Source organism: Aotus nancymaae, unplaced genomic scaffold (genome assembly GCF_030222135.1).
Source record: "Aotus nancymaae isolate 86718 unplaced genomic scaffold, 86718_ANA_hifiasm-v0.15.2.pri h1tg000008l, whole genome shotgun sequence".
Taxonomy (NCBI): Eukaryota; Metazoa; Chordata; class Mammalia; order Primates; family Aotidae; genus Aotus; species Aotus nancymaae.
In genome coordinates, this window is record NW_026988419.1 from 18,726,967 (window position 1) to 18,751,269 (window position 24,303).

Here is a 24,303-nt window from a genome sequence, read left to right on the forward strand (position 1 = left end):
TGTACTATTTAGAAAGGTATCTTGTAGTTGATGAAGCCCATGTTGATAAATAGTCTATTCTTTTTTGTTTTTAATCTTTTAATTCCATTTTCCATGAACAAGTCCCCTCATATATTAGTAAATGTGGTTTATAAAAATTTAGGTGTAGGCCAGGCACAGTGGCTCACACCTGAAATCCCAGCACTTTGGGAGGCCAAGGCAGGTGGATCACGAGGTCAGGAGTTCGAGGCCAGCCTGACCGACATGGTGAAACCACATCTCTACTAAAATACAAAAATCAGCCAGGCGTGGTGGCATGTACTTGTAATCCCAGCTACTCAGGAGGCTGAGGCAGGAGAATCGCTTGAACCAGGGAGGCAGAGGTTGTAGTGGGCCAAGACTGTGCCACTGCACTCCAGCCTGGGCAACAGAGCGAGACTCTGTCTTGAAAAAAAAATTGGGGTCTAAATTAAAGATGTGGTATGACTCGGGTACTCAATAAACCTCATGAAAAAGTGAAATGCCATAAAACAGTAACAACACTGTTACAGTGCCCTATATAAGTTAATTTTCTGGATAACAGAAGCTGGCCCCTTAAAGTACCATTTTTTTTAATAATTAATTTTTTTTTCAGCTTTTAAGTTTGGGGTACATGTGCAGGATGTGTGAGTTTGTTGCATAGGTAAAAGAGTGCCATGGTGGTTTGCTGCACAGATCAATCCATCACCTAGTTATGAAGCCCAGCATCCTTAGCTATTCTTCCTGATGCTCTCCCACCAACCAACCCCCCATTAGGTTTTAAGAGAATTCTTTCTGCCCTCTGGAACAGAATTGTATATTTTTGGTGCCTCAAAACCATCATTGTAGGCTTGAGTTATTATACTGGTCTAGGATGCATTGACATCTATAGATGTCTCAGAAAAAATGGGTAAAAGTAAGGATTCTGGGGCAAGATGGCCAGGTTTAAAAGTTAGCCCTCCCACTAACTCTAGTGAGTATACCTAGACTTGTTACTTGCCCTCTGGTGTCCTCATTCATAAAATGAGAATAATAATAGTACTGGTTCACCAAGCTGTTGTGAGGATGAAATAAGTTCATACATGTAAAAGGCTTAGAAGTGTGCCTGATAAATGTACATTACTATTACCATTATTCTCAAGGTGTTTAGTTGTTCACAAAATAGTCCCATACTTTATTTTGATGTTGTGTTTGTTCAATGAACATTCATTTTTTTTTTCTGCTCCTTTAATTTAAGGATGTTGAGGTCATATCTAGAGTATCATGAAGGCATGGCCATTAGCCAACCAGGATGGGGCAGACAGGCAGAGGAACAGCATCTACATCATCAGCATTCAACCTGCTCAGCCAGCAGACAGTGCCAACACCAGATGTTGAGATGGTGAAAAAGGTAGGGTCCACACTTGGCCATTCCCTCAGTTCTTCAGCCTGGACAGTGAGCCATAGGGATTCATGATGAAGAGTCAGGGTTTCCTAACATGAGTAAAAACTGACAAAGGGGGCTTGGATTAGGGAACCTTAGTAATCTAGTAGTTTCCAGGAAGCTGGCACTAGAAATGTCCTTCACCAAGTGAAACAGCTCTACTGACTAAACAAGGGGTTCATTCCTGTGCTGTGGCTAACTGCTGAATGGGAACGACCATAATCCTGGAGGAACTGAAACATCAGGTATCAAATAACATCCTGAAAACAGGACTCCAGGATGAAGCCCCATTAAGAGAATTGGGAAAAGGGGACTCAGGAATAAGGATTCCCAGTTATTACAACAGAGACAAGACTTCAGGGTCAGATCCACACCAGAGATAACTAAATGCTGAGCTTCCAAACGTGGTTCCTTAAGTATTTAAGTTTCTATTGATCTAGGAATTGCGAATGAAGACGAGTCCACACAGGAAGACCAGCTGGCCCCAGAGTTTTGTATGGTAGGGTACAGAGTATGGAAAAGAGGGGAAAGATCCTGGGATTTGGAAGCTATTCAGGTTTAACAGCTGAGTAATTTCTTGTTGCTGTCAGTGAACTTACCTCTGACAGTATTACTCATCTCTCTCTGCCAATCTACTAAGCTACTTTATTATCCACTAAAGTATCAAAAAACTGTATTTATCTATTTACTCTAATTGTGAGTAAAGTAAGAGTGAACAAGCTCTCTAAATGAGACCTGGAAGAGTCCTCTTATGAATAAGTAAATACACATTCGCATCTAGACCTCGTACTTCTGCTTTGTCTGCTCTGAAATCTTTTTAGTTCAGCATTTTATCATATATTTAAAATAACCAGTGTATTAGCAAAATAAGTGAGATGTTGACATTATTTCAGTGCATCATTGCTTTCTACTAAACAATTTCACAGAAATGATTCTGCCTGACTCCTTTTCCCTTTCTAACAGTAGCACTCTTTCCCTCTCAGGAGTAATGTGAAGGTTTGATCTTATTGTCTCTGTCAGGTGGGTTCCCCAACAGAGTTCTCCTGTAGTGTTGTGAATCATCCCCCCTAATTCCCAACTCTGGCCTGGATTACCCATCTGTAATACCAAAAACATAACTGCCAGAAACCTATGTTATAGTGCACTCAGTAAGCTTAGAAGGTCATAGTGGTAGCTCGAGTACATCTACGAATTTTTTTGCTGCTTCTCTCATTGAGAGGCATTGTTTAATTCCTCTGATCTTAAATCCATCAGACTTACTTGAGCAGTGGAATGTGGCATTTTACAATTTCTAAGGTGAGGGCATAAAAAGCTTTGCACTCACTCTTTTTTTTCTTTTTTGTCCTTTAAGTTCTGGGGTACATGTGCAGATCTTGCAGGATTATTGCATAGCCATGGTGGTTTGCTGTCCACATCCCCCCACCCCGTCACCTACATCAGGCATTTCTCCCAGTGCTTTCCCTCTTCAACCTCCCTGCCCCCCGCAGTCCCTCCCAAACATACCCCAGTGTGTGATGTTCCCCTCCCTGTGCCCACGTGTTCTCATTGTTCAACACCCGCCTATGAGTGAGAACATGCGGTGTTTGATTTTCTGTTCTTGTGTCAGTTTGCTGAGAATTACGGTTTCCAGATTCATCCATGTCCCTACAAAGGATACGAATTCATTGTTTTTTTATGGCTGCATAGTATTCTATGGTGTATATATGCCACATTTTCTTTGTCCAGTCTATCATTGATTGGCATTTGGGTTGGTTCCAGGTCTTTGCTACTGTAAACAGTGCCTCAATAAACATAAAAAATATGGAATGCTTCACGAATTTGCATGTCATCCTTGCGCAGGGGCCATGCTAATCTTCTCTGTATCTTTCCAATTTTAGTATATGTGCTGCCAAAGTGAGCACTGCACTCGCTCTTGAAGTCCTCAGCTGCTATGTAAAAACCCTGACTTCCCTGAGGCCACCTTGCTGGAAAGTCTATATGAGATGACCATGTGAAACAGCCCTGAGACCACATAAGAGAGACATACACATAGTTGGCTGCCCTACCCTTCAGCCGTTTGAGCATCCCTGCAGAGACTCTGTCCAATTAGCAGAGTTGCAAGCATAATAGTATGGTTGTTATTTTACAGGATTAAGTTTTGGAGGTGGTTGTTATGTAGCAAGACATAGCCAGAACTGCTACCCTTCACTGGTGCCAGAGATTTACAGAATAAAAAAGCCTGCTTTGCTTTTATTAACTCATCATTTTAGTCTGGAGGCTACCACACTAGATATTTAGCCAAGTGCAAATTTCTCTACTAAAAGGTTAGGGCAATTTCAGGAGAGACATATAACATAGACAGGGAAAGGCTGTACTTAAGTAATGAAAGAAAAGGCACCTAAGAATTGGGCCCTGCAAAAGAGGTCACCTCCAGGGTTTCTTTGCATTTCACACAGTTCCCATGCCCTTGGGTACACACATGCACTCTGCCAAGCATCCCTATCTTCTAGTCATCTGCCTAAATTCCCACCCACCTACACAGAACACCCCACCTCTCCTGAATCCATTCACCCTCCTTCTTTAACATAAACACCCAAGTCCCACACTTGAAAGGAAAAAGCAGCCCCAGGGTTTGACAGGATATTCAGTGACGCAGGTGGATACCCACATCTTATAGAACAGGTGAGGAGTAACAGCTCTGAGCCATTGTTAATGGAGAAGAAGGAAGCTCTTTTGAATTTATTTTTTTTTTTAAGACAGTCTTGTTCTGTCACCAAGGCTGGAGTGCAGTGGCATGATCAGGGCTCACTGCAGCCTCAACTGCTCAAGCTCAAGTCATCCTCCTGCCTCAGCGCCTCTGAGTAGCCAGGACTAAAATCTTGCGTTCCCATGCCCAGCTAATGTTTTTGAATTTTAATAAAGATGAGGTCTCACTATGTTGCCAAGCTGGTATTGAACTCCTCAGCTCAAGCAATCTACCTGCCTCGGCATCTCAAAGTGCTGGTATTACAGGTGTGAGCCACTGGGCCCAGCTGAATTTTTTTTTCCAATATTTACATCAGTATGTGATACAGTTGAGCAGATCCCTATAATTAAATAACTTTTAAGTGAAACACATATCCAAGAAAATTCATTACATTAGGGGGAATAGGGCATTCCGAACTAACAATCATAATTGAGGCACTCAGACTTCAAGCAGGTAATGTAAATGAGTGAAGTGAATTTGGTGTCATTAATAGGGAGAGACAGGAATCAGGGCAAAGCAGAATAAGCTTGCATGCCTTTGCAAAGGGCACAGTTGTTACAGGCCTCCCAACAAATCCTGTTTTGCAGGAATGCAGACAGTGTTGCTACATTTTTCTCCTTCTCTTCAGAAATCTAGATTACATGTGAAATGTCCAATTTTTAGATGTGGAGGAGGCCAAAGAAAATATACCTATCTACTGAATTGGGGTCACCAGATGAAAAAAAATTGAGGAAGTCATGTTCTTAATTATCAAGACACCCCTACCTTCTCTTTCTCTGAGCCCTATAATTATATCGAGTAGCATTTAGTTTCCTTCTTCTTCAGCCTGAAGGTTCTAGTTGAATAACAAATTAATTACATTAGTCTTTAATATTGACTCTGTTTTTTTCTTAGAGTGACTCCCAGATAGGGTTAATTCCTAAACTCCCTCTAGGGTGGAGAGTAGAATGTTTGCCAATTATTTTTTCTTTCTTTCTTTCTTTTTTTTTTTTTTTTTTGAGATGGAGTTTCACTCTTGTTGCCCCGGCTGGAGTGCAATGGCGCGATCTCGGCTCACCGCAACCTCCGCCTCCTGGGTTCAGGCAATTCTCCTGCCTCAGCCTCTTGAGTAGCTGGGATTATAGGCACCCACCACCATGCCTGGTTAATTTTTCGCATTTTTAGTGGAGACAGGATCCACACATCTCTGCCTCCCGAAGTGCTGGAATTACAGGTCTGAGCCACTGTACCCGGCCTAATTATTTTCTTCACAAAAGTTTAAAAGGCTTCGAGGTGTGACCTTCACTACTATGTTAATTCTGAAACTCTACCTCCTTTCATCCTTTCTTAAGCAATACTGTATTAACCAGGTATTCATTGGTCCCTGTACTAGGTGTTTCTGCTATAAGCAATGCCTGGAAAGGGCTCTTAACTTGGGATTTTAAACAGAAAATAATTTAATGAGCATCTGATGGGAAATGATAATTAAAATAAGCAAACAAAATTAATTATTTTTATTCTATAAGAAGTTAATAAATACTGCATTGAATTTCTACCACCTCTTCACCCTCCCCAACTCCCAATCCCGCCTGACAGCAATTCCCTACATTTGAATCACATAGTGTTCCGAGATCTGCCAATATTTGAGAAGACTCCCTGTTCTTCTCAAATATTGGCAGATCTCGGAACATTATGTAATTAGATAGACTCCCTAGTCTAGACAGTATAGTACTTTAACTCTTTTCATTACAACAATATAAAAAGGATGGGTCTGCAATAATTAATCACTCTTTATCCTCTATCAATTGCAATGTCAATATATGTCCAGATGATAACCAAAAAGCTTTCAGCCACCTGGCTGAAGGTAGGCTCTGAAATCATTTGAACAGCTCTGATTCTTCAAGCTAACACTGCTTAACTCTTTAATAAAGAGTGGGCAATGAGAGGTTGAAATCTGAGCTGGGAGCTGAGGTATGCCTTGTGGTACTGAAACTTTTAAAACTTGAGGTTCTTTAAGAAAAAGAATACACATTTACCAAGACAAACTTATGTCCAAAGTGTTCTAAAAAGAGTGGACATGGCTGGGCGTGGTGGTTCATGCTTGTAATCCCAGCACTTTGGGAGGCCAAGCGGGATGGATCACCTGAGATCCAGAGGTCGAGACCAGCCTGGCCAACATGGTGAAATCCTGTCTCTACTAAAAATAAAAAAAAATACAAAAGAAAATGAGTTGGGCATGGTGGCAGGTGCCTGTAATCACAGCTACTTGGGAGGCTGAGGCAGGAGGATCGCATGAACCCAGGAGGCAGAGGTTGCACTGAGCCAAGATGGTGCCATTGCACTCCAGCCTGGGTGACAAGAGCAAAACTCCATCTCTAAATAAATAAATAAAGAGTGGACATTACACTTACTTGAGTTTTTTTCCTTTAATGAGAATATGGAAAGAGGTGCAATCTGTCTTATGATAGTCAACTTTAGGTGTCAACTTGACTGGATTGCCAGGCACAGTGGCTCACGCTTGTAATCCTAGCACTTTGGGAGGCTGAGGCAGGTGGATCACCTGAGGTAAAGAGTTCAAGACTAGCCTGACCAATATGATGAACTCTGTCTCTATTACACATACAAAATTTAGCCAGGCGTGGTGGCATGTGCCTGTAATCCCAGCTACTTGGGAGGCTGAGACAAGGGAATTGCTTGAACCCAGGAGGCATAGGTTGCAATGAGCTGAGATTGCGCCATTGAACTCCAGCCTGGGCAACAAGAGTGAAACTCCAACTCAAAAAAAAAAGAAGAAGAAGAGTTATAGATGTTACTCAGACTCTCTTATGGCCAATATTCAGTGGATATTTGATAAAAGAGATTCTTTGGGTTGAATATCTGTTACTTCAATCTGTCCTCTTAAGGAAAAATTGTGTTAAATGTCAGTGAACAGGTTCTTAGCTTCTGCTGGAGATTTTTTGCAAGGATCTTGGGTGAGACTTTTCTTCTGTCTTCCATGTGAGTCTTTTTCTTTTACTTTTCTCAATAAATATCCTCATTCATTATAGTATTTGAACTGCCCATCTACCATCTTTAGGAGTTTCTATCTCTATCCATATTCCTGTTGTGGTAATACAGAATATGCCTTCTGCAACTTGAATCTAGATGGAACCATTTTTTACTAGACCACAAATGCATGTAAGTTTGCCCTACTTTTCAGTTTTTCTTCCTTAAAAAAATTTTTTTTTGCGACTTATTGCCTTAATGCTTTTAATTCTGTGACTCAAGGATGTTTTTATTTGTTATTTCCTACAGTCTATCTCTTCCATGCTGTTTTTGATTCTCCCTGCAGGCTTTCCCTCTTTTTGCTGACATTTGCCCTCAAGCTGCACCTTTTATGTTTTTTTCTTTGGTTCTTTCTTCCAGTAGCTTTAATTCTTGGTAATAATGGGAAGAGATGTGACCATCTAGCAACAGACCAACTTGCTCAAAGATACGTTGCTTTCTAGCCCCTTATTCTCTTTTTTCAGAGTTATTTCTTTCATTTACTTTAAAGCATCCTTTTGGTCACTTATGTTCTATTTTGAGACAGATACAAATGCCACTTTGGAAGTTTTTTGAAAGCTTTTCCTGACCATACAACTACTTTTAAATGTGCGTTAATTGAGACTAGCCAAACACAAAATAGCTGTTGAACAAGGGAGCAGAGCATTTCCAGTGGAGCTAGGTAACCCTTAGATAAACTCAGGACTCTACTCTTGCTGGGAGGGTGGACATGCATGGCTACCAATTTGCCACTCTATACCAAGCATCACTCCTATAATTAGGAGATGAAGATTATCTTTCAACGTTATAGGAATAAACCGTTCACAATGTATCTTTCTCTTCCATTCTCCACTGAAATAATTCATAGCCGTTCGTCCATCTAAGATCCATAATAGACACTAGAAACAAGATTATTACACACAACTAAGAGTAAACTCTGTATTTGGTAAGGATTCCATGAAAGATGGTGATAGTCTGTGGTGTTTCTCATTTCCAGTGGCAGGTGGTAGTCATGGTGCAAAGCAGTGTTTAGTAGTGTTGGATCACTCATTTGTTAAGCATAAGTGGATTACATCACTGATACTCAGCTATACATTATATTACATAATCAGAAATAAAAGGTTATAATTACTTTTTTTCTACCTCACTTTGGCAAACTGAGATTTGCCAAAGTGGTGAATTGTTAAGAATTTTTAAGAATTTACCAGTAGTGAATTAGTTACACTTTTAGATGAGCCAATTTGTATGCTTCCAATGACTGATTTGAATTGTAATTCATCTTATACTCACATCCAATTACTTCTCATAGAAAGGGTTCAGAAAAGTTCCCAATATACCAAAGCAAAGCCTTGACTTCAGAAAATATGTATACATTGTTAATTTTCCATTTTTTTCTTAATTGAATGGGGAAGAAAGTAAAGTTCAGTCATTCTATTAAAAAGTATCATGTTTCTTTAAGCTAGAATGACATTAGAATGAAGGTATTTTTAAAAGTCTTTGTCCACAGTTAATATTTCCTCCCAAATTTTGAAAAACCATCTCAAATGTTAAGAAAAAAAAAACTAGGATAACTCTCCTCCTAGAGAGGCATACTGAGTTACTATAAAAGTGAGCTAGAGTCTAGACCAGGTTACATTTCTGGGATATAGTAAAGATTTAGTATGAACCAGTCAGAGGTTATATCAGGAAGCTGTGAGGAATGAATTGCAATTTATTGGTAGCTGAGAAAATGGGATTCAGGTCACAGAATATACTATAGATTGGTTCAGAGGTCGACACTCTATTTAGTTCTGAATGACTACAGAAAAGCGAGGTAGAAAAATAAGAGAAAGAAAGGAGCATCAATAGGAGGTTTAGCTAGAGACACAGACCACTGAGAGGAGAAAGAAAAGGAGAATGTAGAAAAGAAGAAGCTATACAGGTAATAAATACTAGTATAAACCTAGAGTACCATGGACTGATTCAGGTTCTTAGAATCCAAGTTTATCCCTGTTAGTTGTCCTCAACTTTTCTGATTGCTTACTGTCTTGTACTCAGTTATTACTATAGACAGAGAAAGGAGTTTTGATTTATCAAATTCATAATCTCTGAAACCCAGGCATAGGTGAAAGGACAGTGGAAACCAAACACAGGGCATTGACTGTGCATTCAATACTGGACACTGACCATAGATGTGAGTGGGACAGAGGACTACAGGATTACTTCCTGTATTCACTATCCAGGAACACAACAAAATACTTCCCCCAAGGGTTTCTGACATGTGCCAAGACCACAGTAAATTCTGCCCTTCCTCCAGGCAAATCATAGCTTGGAAAAATCAACTTTTAACACAATATGCTGAGATTAAATCAGTGACCTGAGAACCATAGCAATAATATGAATATTTCAGGTTTCTGCAGTGTTCCTAAATGGTGAGAAGAGATAATTATACCAAATTGAAGAAACACTTAAAAGTAATTAGGGCTGAACCAAGATAAAACTGTGAGGTATGGATCCTTAGACCATCTTTGCAACAATTCTGTTTCATTTTCCCTCGTGATGAAATCCCCCATTTCCAATACAGATCAGCTGAATATACTCTCCCCTTCTACAACATGGAAGACTTTTATTACCTCTAAGGTATAATTGGATGACAATCTAGGAAACATTATCCACTCTAGAGATATTTTTATTGCAATAAGGGCCAAGGCAGTTATCCTAAGAAGGATCATCAAATATATATGTGGTTACCCTTCCTCTGTGATGATGGCAGACATAACAAAACATGGACTTATTTCCCACTAATACCAGATCAAGCCACAGAATCTTCCTCAATATTGGTGTTCCAGATTGCCACAAACAACTGAACAAAGTAAGCCACTTAAAACTTATTTGTAATTCAGAATCTGCATCATAAAACTCTAATAATAACATTTTAAATATCAATCAAGATGCACACACAGAAAGAAAGTATGAAATATATGGAATGATGAAAAGGACTAAGGGAAGATAGTTTATATAACTGTAAATCTAGTTCTGCTATCAGATATGATATTGAAGGAAAATATTAAATAATTCAATAGTAAATGACAATTCCTGGTAAGAGTGTCATAGACCCAAATTGTCAATAACTACAAAATGCAAAGAGGTCACATTCAATATTACAGGTGCAGATGGCTGAGCAAAGATTAAAGAACTGTTTGAAACCTTTTATTTAAACTTTTGTTGTTATAGTTGTGGAATGGATGGCCATCATTTTCTGCACACTTGTTACAGAATGTTTCTACTCTTCAAGAAACAATGCAGAAATTGCAGATCCAAATTACTATATCCCTTTCAAAGAAGCTGCCCTGACAGGATATACGTTTATTCCAGCAGTACTGCCATTTCTTTAAACAGTTTTAGAGCTCCTCCTAAAATTGCTTTCAGAGCCTGAAGCTAATTTCTTTGACTATTCTCAATAGTGGCAAATCTTCATCCTTTGACAGAGGATTTGATTTTTTAGAGCCTGTCAAAAGTCAAGACTAGTGAATAAAGTAGTTGGTTAAATTGGATTGTAATGTTTGGGTTTCAAAAAAGGTGAGCTAGAAAGTTATGAGCCTGGTTTTCTCATGTAGCTCATAAACCACTTTAGAAGGCAATCACAAAAGGGAATTTTTAAAAGTATATTTCAGTTTCTTCCTCTATAAAATAAGTGGATACTACTAACTGATCTCTAAATTCCCTCCCAGCTTTATGATTGTTTCAGTAATTATTTTTTAAAAAACCCACAATCTCTATGTGATTGAAATTTCTTTTATCTTTCAAAAAAAACAAAGCCATTTATCATACTAACATAATCCTGGCATATTTTATGTTCTTAATTATCACTGGGATTCATTTTCTCTACTGTCAAATGAGGAAGGGTCTTGAATTGATAACCCTTCAGCTGTATAATGCTTTGCTATATATTAGTAATCTATGATTTCACAACAAATTATTCCAAAATTAAGTGGCTTAAACAACATTTATTATTGTGGGTGATTTCTGCATTTCCAACTGAGGTACCCGGTTCATCTCACTGTGACTGGCTGGACAGTGGGTGCAGCTCACAGAGGGTGAGCTGAAGCAGGATGAAGTGTCGCTTCACCCAGGAAGTGCAAGGAGTTGGGGAACTCCCTCTCCTAGCCAAGGGAATCTGAGCCCTGCTTATCTGTGTTGTCTGCTTCAGGTTTCTCATAGACTACCATCAAGGTGTCATCTGAGTTGCAGTAATTGCAATGTTCAGCTGTGGAAGAAGTTTCATCTGAGTTCACTACGTGATTGTTGGCATGGTACTATTCTTTATGTGCCTCAGTCCTTGTTGGCTGTTGGCTGAAGGCTGCACTCGTTCCTTTTTCGCAAAGGCCTCTTTGTAAGGCATCTTAAAAGCAAGCAAGCCAACAAGAAGAGAGAGAGAGAGAGAGAAGGAAAGAGAGAGTACAGTGAGGTAGGATAGGTAGTCAAGCAAGTGACCATGTTCTCAAGACACAGCAATCATGGTGACTGCATAATCAACACAATAAACAGCATCTGCATTGTAACTGAGCTCATTGAAGCAAAGCTATCTTCAGGAAGGACTTTCTCTTTTAAAGAGCAAGCACATTTTTATTTTACCTATCCTTAAACTGACCATTTGCTCATTTTAATAATAAAAAGCACACCGCTGGGTGGAGATTTAAGATACTAATGAATTTAGGGCAAGATGGCCAAATAGGAACAGCTCTCATCTCTAGATCCCAGCAAGACTGATGCAGAAGGTGAGTGATTCCTGCATTTCCAACTGAGGTACCCAGTCATCTCACTGGGACTGGTTGGACGGTGGGTGCTGCCCATGGAGGTGAGCTGAAGCAAGGTGGGGTGTCACTTCACCTGGGAAGTGCAAGGGGTAAGGGTACTCCCTCTCCTAGCCAAGGGAAGCCATTAGGGACTGTACTGTGCACTCTGGCCCAGATACTGTTCTTTTCCCCCAGTCTTCACAATCAGCAGACCAGGAGATTCCCTCCGGTGCCTACACCACCACGGCCCTGGGTTTCAAGCACAAAACTGGGTGGCCATTTGGGTAGACACCAAGCTAGCTGCTGGAGCTGTTTTTCCATACCCTAGTGGCACCTGGAAAATCAGTGAGACAGAACTGTTCCTCCCCTGGAAAGGGTCTGAAGCCGGGTAACCAAGGGGTCTGGCTTGGTGGGTCCCACCCCACAAAACCTAACAAGCTAAGATCCACTGGCTTGAAATTCTCGCTGCTAGTACAGGAGCCTGAGCTTGACCTGGGATGCTCCAGCTTGGGGTGTGGGAGGGGAATCCACCATTGCTGAGGCTTGAGTAGGCAGTTTTCCACTCACAGTGTAAACAAAGCCACTGGGAAGTTCAAACTTCAGGCCACTGCAGCCAGACTCCCTCTCATCTCAGGGCAGAGCATCTCTGAAAAAAAGGCAGCAGGCCCAGCCAGGGACTTACAGATAAAACCCCCATCTCTCTGGGACAGAGCTCTACCTGGGGGAGGGGGCAGCTGTGAGTGCACCTTCAGCAGACTTAAACATCCCTGCCTGACAGCTCTGAAGACAGAAGCAGACCTCCCAGCATGGTGTTCGAGCTCTGATAAGGGACAGACTGCCTCTTCAAGTGGGTCCTCGACCTCCATGTAGGCTGACTAGAAGACACCTCCCACTGGGGGCTGACAGACACCTGATACAAAAGAACTCTGGCTGGCATCGGCAGGTGTCCCTCTGGGATGAAGCTTCCAGAGGAAGGAACAGGCAACAATCTTTGCTGTTCTGCAGCCTCCGCCAGTGATATCCAGGCAAACAGGGTCTGGAGTGAACCTCCAACAAATTCCAGCAGACCTGCAGCAGAGAGGCCTGACTGTAGGAAGGAAGACTAACAAACAGAAAGTAATAGTATTAACATCAACAAAGAGGACATCCTCTTAGAGACCCCAACCAAAGGTCACCAACCTCAAAGACCAAAGTAGATAAATCCATGAAGATAGGGAGAAACCAGTGCAAAAAGGCTGAAAATTCCAAAAACCAGAATGCCTCTTCTCTTCCAAAGGATCACAACTCCTCACAAGCAAAGGAACAAAACTGGATGGAGAATGAGTTTGATAAATTAACAAAAGTAGGCTTCAGAAGGTGGGCAATAACAGACTCCTCCAAGCTAAAGGAGCACGTTCTAACCCAATGCAAGGAAGCTAAGAACCTTGAAAAAAGATTGGACAAATTGCTAACTAGAATAACCAGTTTAGAGAAGAACATAAATGACCTGCTGGAGCTGAAAAAAACAGTAAGAGAACTTTGTGAAACATACAAAAGTATCAATATCCAAATCAATCAAGCAGAAGAAAGGATATCAGAGATTGAAGACCAACTCAATGAAATAAAGCAAGAAGACAAGATTTGAGAAAAAAAGAGTGAAAAGAAATGAAGAAAGCCTTCAAGAAATATAGGACTATATGAAAAGACCAAACCTATATTTGTTAGGGTACCTGAAAGTGACAGAGAGAATAGAGCCTAGTTGGAAAATACTCTTCAGGATATTATCCAGGAGAACTTCCCCAACCTAGCGAGGCAAGCCAACATTCAAACTCAGGATGTACAGAGAACATCACAAAGATACTCCTCAAGAAGAGCAACCCAAGACACATAATTGTCAGATTCACCAAGGTTGAAATGAAGGGAAAAATGCTAAGGGCAGCCAGAGAGAAAGGTCAGGTTACCCACAAAGGGAAGCCCATCAGATTAACAGTGGATCTCTGGGCAGAAACTCCACAAGCCAGAAGAGAGTGGCTGCCAATATACAACACTCTTAAAGAAAAGAATTTTCAACCCAGAATTTCATATCCAGCCAAACTAAGCTTTGTAAGTGAAGGAGAAATAAAATCATTTTCAGACAAGCAAATGCTGAGAGACTTTGTCACTACCAGCCCTGCCTTACAAGAACACCTGAAGGAAGCACTAAACATGGAAAGGAACAGCCAGTACCAGCCACTGAAAAAAGATACCAAATTGTAAAGACCATCGACACTATGAAGAAACTGCATCAACTAACAGGCAAAATAACCAGCTAGCATCATAACAACAGAATCAAATTCACACATAACAATTTTAACCTAAAATGTAAATGGGCTAAATGCCCCAATTAAAAGACACAGACTGGCAAATTGTATAAAAAGTCAAGACCCATCAGTGTGCTGTATTTAGGAGACCCATCTTACGTGCAAAGACACACATAGGTTCAAAATAAAGGGATGGAGGAAGATTTACCAAGCAAATGGACAGCAAAAAAAAAGCAAGGGTTGCAATCCTAGTCTCTGATAAAAGAGACTTTAAACCAACAAAGATGTAAAAGAGACAAAGAAGGGCATTACATAATGGTAAAGGGATCAATGCAACAAGAAAAGCTAACTATCCTAAATATATATGCACCCAATACAAGAGCACCCAGAGTCATAAAGCAAGTTCTTAGAAATCTAAAAAGAGTCTTAGACTCCCACACAATAATAGTGGGAGACTTTAACACCCCACTGTCAATATTAGACAGTTCAATGAGAAAGAAAGTTAACAAGGATATTCAGGACTTGAACTCAGTTCTGGACCATGTGGACCTAATAGACATCTACAAAACTCTCCACTCCAAATCGACAGAATATACATTCTTCTCAGCAGCACATCACACTTATTCTAAAATTGACCACGTAATTGGAAGTAAAACATTCCTCAGCAATTACAAAAGAATGGAAACCATAATGAACAGTTTCTCAGACCACAATGCAATCACATTAGAACTCAGGATTAAAAAATGCACTCAAAATTGTACAACTACATGAAAACTGAACAATCTGCTTCTGACTGACTACCGGGTAAATAACAAAATTAAGGCAGAAATAAATAAGTTCTTTGAAACTAATGAAAACAAAGACACAACATACCAGAATCTCTGGGACACAGCCAAATCAGTGTTTAGACGGAAAGCCATAGCACTAAATGTCCACAGAAGAAAGCAGGAAAGATCTAAAATCGACACCTTAACATCACAATTAGAAAATTAGAGAAGCAGGAGCAAATAAATTTAAAAGCTAACAGAAGACAAGAAATAACTAAGATCAGAGCAGAATTGAAGGGGACAGAAACATGAAAAACCCTTCAAAAAAAAATGAATCCAGGAGCTCCTTTTTTGAAAGGATCAACAAAATAGATAGAATGCTAATCAGACTAATAAAGAAGAAAAGAGAGAAGAATCTAACAGATGCAATAAAAAATGATAAAGGGGATATCACCACTATCACACAGAAAGACAAACTACCATCAGAGCATACTATAAACACTTCTACACAAACTAGAAAATATAGAAGAAATGGATAAATTCCTGGGCACATACACCCTCCCAAGACTAAACCAGGAAGAAGTCAAATCCCTGAACAGACCAATAACAAGTTCTGAAATTGAGGTAGTAATTAACAGCCTACCAACCAAAAAAAGTCCAGGAGCAGATGGATTCACAGCCACATTCTACCAGAGGTACAAAGAGGAGCTGGTACCATTCCTTCTTAAACTATTCCAAACAACAGAAAAGAGGGAATCCTCCCTAACTCATTTTATGAAGCCTGCATCATCCTGATACCAAAACCTGGCAGAGACACAACAAAAAAAGAAAATTTTACACCAATATCTCTGATGAACATTGAATCAAAAATCCTCAGTAAAATACTGGCAAACCAAATCTAGCAGCACATTAAAAAGCTTATCCACCACAATCAAGTAGGCTTCATCTCTGGGATGCAAGGCTGGTTCAACATATGCAAATCAATAAACATAATGGATTAAAGACTTAAACGTGAGACCTAAAACAATAAAAACTCTAAAAGAAAACTTAGGCAATACCATTCAGGACATAGGCATGGGCAAAGTCTTCATAATTAAAACACCAAAAGCAATGGCAACAAAAGCCAAAATAGACAAACTGAATCTAATTAAACTAAAGAGCTTCTGCACAGCAAAAGAGACTATCATCAGAATGAACAGGCAATCTAAAGAATTGGAGAAAATTTTTGCAATCTATCCATCTGACAAATGGCTAATATCCAGAATCAACAAGGAACTTCAGCAAATTTACACACACACACACACACACACACACACACACACACACACACACACACCCCACAACAAAAAGTGGGCAAAGGATATGACAGAAACTTCTCAAAAGAAGACATTTATTCAACCAACAAACATATGAAAAAAAGCTCATCATCACTGGTCATTAGAGATATGCAAATCAAAACCACCACGAGATACCATCTCACATCAGTTAGAATGGCAGTCATTAAAAAGTCAGGAAACAAGAGATGCTGGAAAGGATATGGAGAAAAAAGGAACGCTTTTACGCTGTTGGTGGGAGTATCAATTCAACCATTGTGGAAGATAGTGTGGCGATTCCTCAAGGATCTAGAACTAGAAATACCTTTAGACCCAGTAATCCTATTACTGGGTATATACTCAAAGGATTATAAATCACTGTAGTATAAAGACATATGCACACATATGTTTATTGCAGCACTGTTCACAATAGCAAAGACTTAGAACCAATCACAATGCCCATCAATGATAGACTGGATAAAGAAAATGTGGCACATATACACCATGGAAGACTATGCAGCCATAAAAAAGGATGAGTTTATGTCCTTTGCAGGGACATGGACGAAGCTGGAAACCATCATTCTCAGCAAATTAACACAAGAACAGAAAACCAAATACTGCATGTTCTCACTCATAAGCGGGAGTTGAACAACGAGAACACATAAACACAGGAAGGGAACATCATACACCGAGGCCTGCGGGTGTGGGGGGTGGGGAGGCTAGGGGAGGGATAGCAGTGGGTGGGGGGACTGGAGAGTGATAACATTAGGAGAAATACCTAATGTAGATGATGGGTTGATGGGTGCATCAAACCACCATGGCATGTGTATACCTATCCAACAAACCTGCACATTCTGCACATGTATCCCAGAACTTAAAGTATAATAAAAAAAGATGCAATGTATGAACAAGGATGTACAGCTATTGTGCATGTGTACCCAGGGGACCACACAGAACATGCTTACTAGTAACACTTCTTTCCACCTTCTTTATGAATAATCATATAAGTCTCTGTAAAGGGAGCCTCCGTAGTGCCAGTCTTTGCTGTCTCATCCTGCTCTGAATCCTCTCTCAAGGTATTCTTTATCCTTATGAGTGAGGACATGCAGTGTTTGGTTTTCTGTTCTTGTGTTAATTTGCTGAGAATGATGGTTTCCAGCTTCATCCATGTCCCCTGCCTATTCTGTACCTAACTTTCAAAATGTTCTTTTTCTTTTTGAAATAAATTATTCTATACTACACCCCTTTGCTAGGTGTCTGTTGTTTAAATTATTTTAAGAAGACAGGAACCAAGGTATCATATCAGTTGTCAACAGCAAGATGGAAGTCATAGTTTTGTAACCTTATTTCAGAATTGACATCCATCACTTTTGCCATGTTCTGTTCTTTGGAAGAGAGTAATTAAATCCAGCCCATACTCAAGGGGAAGGAGTTACACACAGGACTGAATACAAGAAGGTAGAGATGACAGGAATTCAGTTTATAAGCAGCCTACCATTGTCTTCCCTGTGGCTCCCAGTGATTCTCATTTCTTACACATGAAAAATAAGTAAACCATCTCCTATGTCTCTGTAAAACTCATGCCATTATGGCATCAGACGAAAGTCCAGTATCTCCTCATCTAAATCATGTCCAAGTATATGAAGGAGTCTCCTTGAGTGCAGTTCCTTAAGTATAGCACTGGGAGCACAGCTCTTCTATATCGTGAACTTGTGAAACCAGGAAGACAAGTTATCTGCTACCCAACAAACAATGGTGAGGCAGACATAAAATGACAGATACAGACATTCCTGTTCAAGACAGGAGAAAATTGGGAGATGTGATGCATAATGTACTGAAGTGAATTATAAAGAAAGGCATAACTTACTCTGGTGTGGACCATAAATCTTTCTCATGAAGGGGTTTTGGAAGCACACTTATATCTATAATTCATTTGTAATAAATGTTTGTGAATGGAGTGTGTTAGAGACTACAGTTAATTTTTTCACATATGGATATGAAAATTTATAGGCCTAAATGTAAAATTCTGACCACACCAAGTTATAGCAAGAACACGTAGCAACTGGAACTCTAATATACTACTGAAAGGAGTGAAAATTGATATAGCAACTTTGGACAATCTTTGTCAGTACTAACTAAAGCCAAAGTCATATACTTCATGATCTACAAGTTCAATGCTAGATACATAACCTATAGAAATGTACACATATATGCACCAAAGTATGTGTACATGAATGTCTATAGCAGTACTAGTCTTAAGTCCAAAAAGGAATTATTCAAATGGATATTAATAATATAATGAATAAATTATATATTTCAAAAATTAGTTATCATACTAAAATTAAAAAAGAGAAAATTTCACCAACAATACAGATAAAGCTCACAGACATAATGATGAGTGAAAGAAAGCAGACAAAGAATATATGCTGTGCAATTTTGTTTACAGAAAGTTACAATCAAACTAATTAATGGTGAACAGAATAGTGATTAATTTTAGGAGGGCAAATAGAGGAAGCATGAGGAAGTTTTCAAAGATATAATGTTTATAATTTGACCTAGTTGGTTGTAACATCAGAATATTTACTTTGTAAAAAAGATTCATCAAGCTATATATTTTCACATGTTGTACACTTTACAGTATGTTGTACTCCAGTGAAAAAATATTACATCTTCTATAAACAAATAGCTTAGAGAATAGAGAAGAAATGGAAAGGTCCCTTGCATATCCAAAAAGGTGTTCAATTTTATTCATAATACGAGATGCAAATTAAGCCATATATTGTGATACCACTTCTTACCTATCAGATAGGCAAAAGCCTATACATATTGGATATATTCTGTTAGATAGGCTGTGGGTAAATGGGACCACTCATATGTTGCTGGTGACAATGTCAAATGGTATAACACCAATGAAGGTAAGCTTGGTGATATCTAGGAAATTTACAGAGCTATTTACCTTTGATCCAGCAATCACACTTTAAGCAATCTATTTCTAACATATACTGTCATAACGTGAAATTACTTTTTATGCTGAATAGCCTTTGTTTGCCACCCTAGATCTCTTATCCACCCTTCTACACACTGCTCGGAGACTGAGACTGAACTTTCTGACCTATATCAATTTGGGTCAGCAAATATTTTCCATAAAGAGCCAGGGGAAATATATTTTAGTAACTGAGGGCCATATAGTCTTTAACTACTAAACTGTTGTTATGGTGTGAAAGCAGGCACAGATAATACATACACAAATGAACATGGCTGTGTTGCAATAAATCTTGTTTACAAAAGCAGGCCATGGACTGGATTTGGCCTGCAGGCCATAGTTCATTAACCCTCAGACTACATTAACTAGGTTCTCTGGTTTCCACTTAGGTTTGGCCCATAGAAGACATCAGTCAGAGACTGGGAAGCAGGAGGAAGGTAAGTTTGGGGTATTTATTTCTCACCTCCTTCTGGGCCAAGTCAATATTCCTCTACCTGGGGCCCAGGTTCTATCAGGCAGCCCTATCTAACAGCTATAGCTACCACTTTAATGACAGTGGTTTTCCAGATTTCAGTAACTACTCTTATAATTTTAGGCCAAATGGAGGGGAAATGACTCTCAAATGATACGAGCATTTGTCTTAACATTGTTTGTTTCCCTTGACCATTCTTTACATCTCTATGAATAATAATTTTATTAGCTGCTCCTCAATAACCCAGTATGAGTGTGCCATCGGCTTCCTGCCAGTACTCTGACTTATTGATAGGTTATTCATTATGGCATTATTTTTGCAAAATTTGGAAACAAACAAATATTTATCACCAAGGAACTTACCCTTCTGCATGCTGCTCTGAGCCTGGGAGGTCGAGGCTGCTGTTGAACTGAGATCAAGCCACTGCACTCCAGCCTGAGCGACAGAGTGAGACCCTGTCTCAAAAAAGAAGGGGGGAAAAAACTGAAACTAACCCAAAGCCTGATCTATATATTCTAGCTGCATGGTTCTATCTTTACTCTATGTTTTTCATCACCTTGTTCAAGATTTCTCACATCTGCCTCTCCCCACAACACTGCCTTTGATCTCAACTAACCACAGATTAGAAAGTGGCAATATTAGCTTGTCTTCAGTACCCTCACCAAATATTTGTATTTGTCATAGTATGCTTTCTCATGTCTCTTGAAGTTATCTGTGGCCTTGAACTTACTTTAGACAACGAACTGTGAGTGGAAGGTAAACAAAAGGGATGTGTGTTACTCTGGACACAAGCATTAAAAGCCAGTATGTAATGCATCACATTCTGTTCACTTTGGATGACTTGCAGTGTTAGAAGCAGTGGTATTTTGTTCAATGTGGATCCTGTAGTAAAAACCATGGGGAGTGGAAGGCACATCCAACTTGCAATGAACATATAATGTGAGGAAGAAATACACTTAGTGGTTTTAAGCCATAAGGATTTTCAGGGTTTTTGTTACTTCAGAATAACCTAGGGTATTCTGATTGATATATGTCTTAATACTTTTCTCCACTTCTGTCACTTCTATTATCTAGCCTACCCAGACGAATGATGTCACTGCCTCTGTCCTTGAACCTATGCCTTATCTTTTAAGAGAAGGTGGTGGTTGTTTTTCATTCTGCATGTACCTATTCTAATTTTTTTTAATCTCTCCAGATTTACGGACCTAAAGTTTTAACATAGTATTAGATGTGATTATCTGTATTTAAAATGTAAATAAAAATTACATGATTACTTGTATTTTAAAAAATCATACTAGATCCAAGATGGCTGATCACTAGCAGTTCGGGCTCATAGCTCCCAGTGAAAGCGCAGAGAACGAGAGGACGCCACACTTTCAGACAAATATTCGTTGTTCACGGACCAAGAGATTCCCAGCGGAGGAGCCCCACGGGTTGCCAGGGCGACTCTTGTGGCTGGCGCGGCAGTTATGCTGGCGCCTTAGCGCGCCAGTTCTTGGTGCAGTCCAGAGATTCCTGGGCAGAAAAGCACCATCAATCTTAACACTGCTGTTTTGGCTGGCGCAGTGGATTGCTCAGATTTCAGCACTGGGAATCAACAAGTTGGACATCCGCTCAGAGACCTACTTAGAAAGTCGATAATTACAAAGACAACAGAGGGATAAATATATAATGAAGGGAAGAAACCAGCGTAAAAAGGCAGAGAATACTCAAAATCAGAATGCCTCTCCCTCTACAGGGGATCGCAATTCCTCATCAGTAACGGAACAAGGCTTAATGGAGAACGAGTGTGTTCCAATAACAGAAGCAGGTTTCAAAAGGTGGGTGATAAGAAACTTCTGTGAATTAAAAGAACTTGTTCTAATCCAATGCAAAGAAACTTTAGAACCTTGAAAAAAGGTTTGACGAAATGTTAATGAGAATGGACAATTTAGAGAGGAATATAAGTGAATTGATGGAGCTGAAAAACACAACACGAGAACTTCACGAAGTATGCACAAGTTTAAACAGTCGAATTGATCAAGCAGAAGAAAGGATATCAGAAGTCGAGGACCAGCTCAGTGAAATGAAACGAGAAGACAAGAATACAGAAAAAAGGATAAAAAGGAATGAGCAAAGTCTCCAGGAAACATGGGACTATGTGAAAAGACCTAATTTACGTTTGATAGGTGTACCTGAATGTGACAAAGAGAATGAATCCAAGTTGGAAAATACTCTTCAGGATATCATTCAGGAAAACTTTCCCAACCTAGCAAGGCAGGGTAATATTCAACTCCAGGTAATATAGAGAACACCACAAAGATATTCTTCAAGAAGACCAACCCCAAGGCACATAATCGCCAGATTTATTAGGGTTGAAATGAAGGAGAAAATACTAAGGGCAGCCAGAGAGAAAGGTCAGATTATCCATAAAGGGAAACCTATCAGACTTACAGCAGATCTCTCAGCGGAAACCCTACAAGCCAGAAAAGAGTGGGGACCAATATTTAACATCCTTAAAGAAAAGAACTTTCAACACAGAATTTCCTATCCAGCCAAACTAAGCTTTATAATCGAAGGAAAAATTAAATCCTTTGCGAACAAACAAGTACTTAGAGACTTCACCACCACCAGGCCTGCTTTACAAGAGCTTCTGAAAGAAGCACTATACATATAAAGGAACAACCAATATCAGCCTTTCCAAAAATATATCAAAAAGAAAAGAACATTAACACAATGAAAAATTTACACCAACTAATGGGCAAAACAGCCAGCTAGCATCAAATGCCACTATTAAACTTATATATATTCTAATTGGATAAAAAGCCAAAACCTATTGGTATGCTGCATCCAGACCCATCTCACATGCAACGATACACAAAGACTTAAAACAAAGAGACGAAGGAAGAGTTACCAACCAAACAGAGAGTAAAAATAAACAAATAAACAAAAAGCAGGAGATGCAATTCTCGCTTCTGATAGAGTAGACTTTAAAGCAACAAAGATCAAAAGAGGCAAAGAAGGACATTACATAATGGCAAAAGGATCAATGTAACAAGAAGAGCTAACTATTCTATAGATCACCAAGACAGAAAATTAACAAGGACATTCAGGACTTGAACTCAGACCCGGAACAAGTAAACTTAATAAACATTTATAGAACTCTCCACTTGAAATACACAAAACATACATTACCACCTCACACCTATTCCAAAAGTGACTACATAATTGGAAGTAAATCACTCCTCAGTAATCGCATAGCATTTCACAGGTTTAAATGAAATATTGGTTGGCTGCTTGTTATTTTCTTCCCTTATTCCTTCCTGTCTACATCATTAAGTATAATTATTGGTATAAAAGAGGTTTTCAATACCCATTACTAAACTGCATTCTAGCCTGGGCAAGAAAGCAATACTCCCATTCTCTCTCTCTCTTTCTCTTCCTTTTTCTTCCTCTTCATTCTTTTTTTTTTCTTTCTTCCAAAAAAAAAAAAAAAAAGGCCAGCCATGGTGGCTCACATCTGTAATGCCAGCACTTATGGAAGCCGAGGCGGGCAGATCACAAGGTCAGGAGTTCAAGACCAGCTTGGCGGGTAAAAGCTCGACTCTACTAAAAATACAAAAAACATTAGCCAGATATGGTGGTGGATGCCTATAGTCCCAGCTACTTGGGAGGCTGAGGCAGGAGAATTGCTTGAACATGGGAGGCGGAGGTTGCTGTGAGCCGAGATCACGCCACTGCACTCCAGCCTGGGCGACATAGTGAGACTTTGTCTCAAAAAAAAAAAAGAAAAAAAAAATCATACTAATATATATTTAGTGGGTTATTTCTCTAAATAAAGGAATGGAAACAATATTCTGAGGCTTGGAACAGTAAAAAGCACCACAGAGCCTATTTTTAATTCTACTCCCTCAAATACCATGTTGAGTCAGTTATATCAGTAATATTTGGATGCCCATATTCACCCAAACTACCAGCTACAACCTCAGAAGAACTTGTATATTAAGAGTGTACTTTTCAGCCCATAAATGTGAAGCCACAGTATGACTTAGTTGTGATCTCACCTAAAAACTACACGTAGGCATTCTGTGTTCTGCCAATGAGCCTGCTGAAAGACAACAAATGCCATGGGATCCAAGTGTGTCCTAGTTTTTTTTTAATTTTAAGACAGATGATAGCATGTTATAGAAAACTTTACCATAGAAATTAAGTTATCTGTGACCTTTCCTAGCTCTACTTATGGCAATTATGTCTCAACTTCTATAAGAAAATAGATGTAAATCAAAGTTCCCAATCTCATCAAGATCCCCTAATGTGCCTTAAAGCAACAATATGTGACTTATATTCTTGCCTCAGAGGTTTAAATGTAAATGACACATTATCTAAAAGATCATCTTTTGAATCTGACACACATTGCCTTTCTGAAATCTTATATGGCCTACATAAAGTTTAATAAAAATAGTAAATTTTCCTATGTAGAAGTTAATATATAATTATTAGTTTCACCCACTTGAAATTGTCAATATTTAACAAATTTGACTATAAAAGTGGCAATTGATGGTTAAATCTAATAACTTTCCACATATT

The 24,303-nt window shown here is 39.3% G+C and overlaps 1 non-coding gene across 1 annotated transcript; it reads right to left on the minus strand.

Annotated features, from left to right (window-relative positions):
• Nucleotides 1-3,214: 3,214 nt before the first annotated feature.
• Nucleotides 3,215-3,321, minus strand: LOC135273796 (U6 spliceosomal RNA). The gene has a single exon (XR_010341597.1). It is a non-coding gene; the product is annotated as a U6 spliceosomal RNA (small nuclear RNA).
• Nucleotides 3,322-24,303: the final 20,982 nt, after the last annotated feature.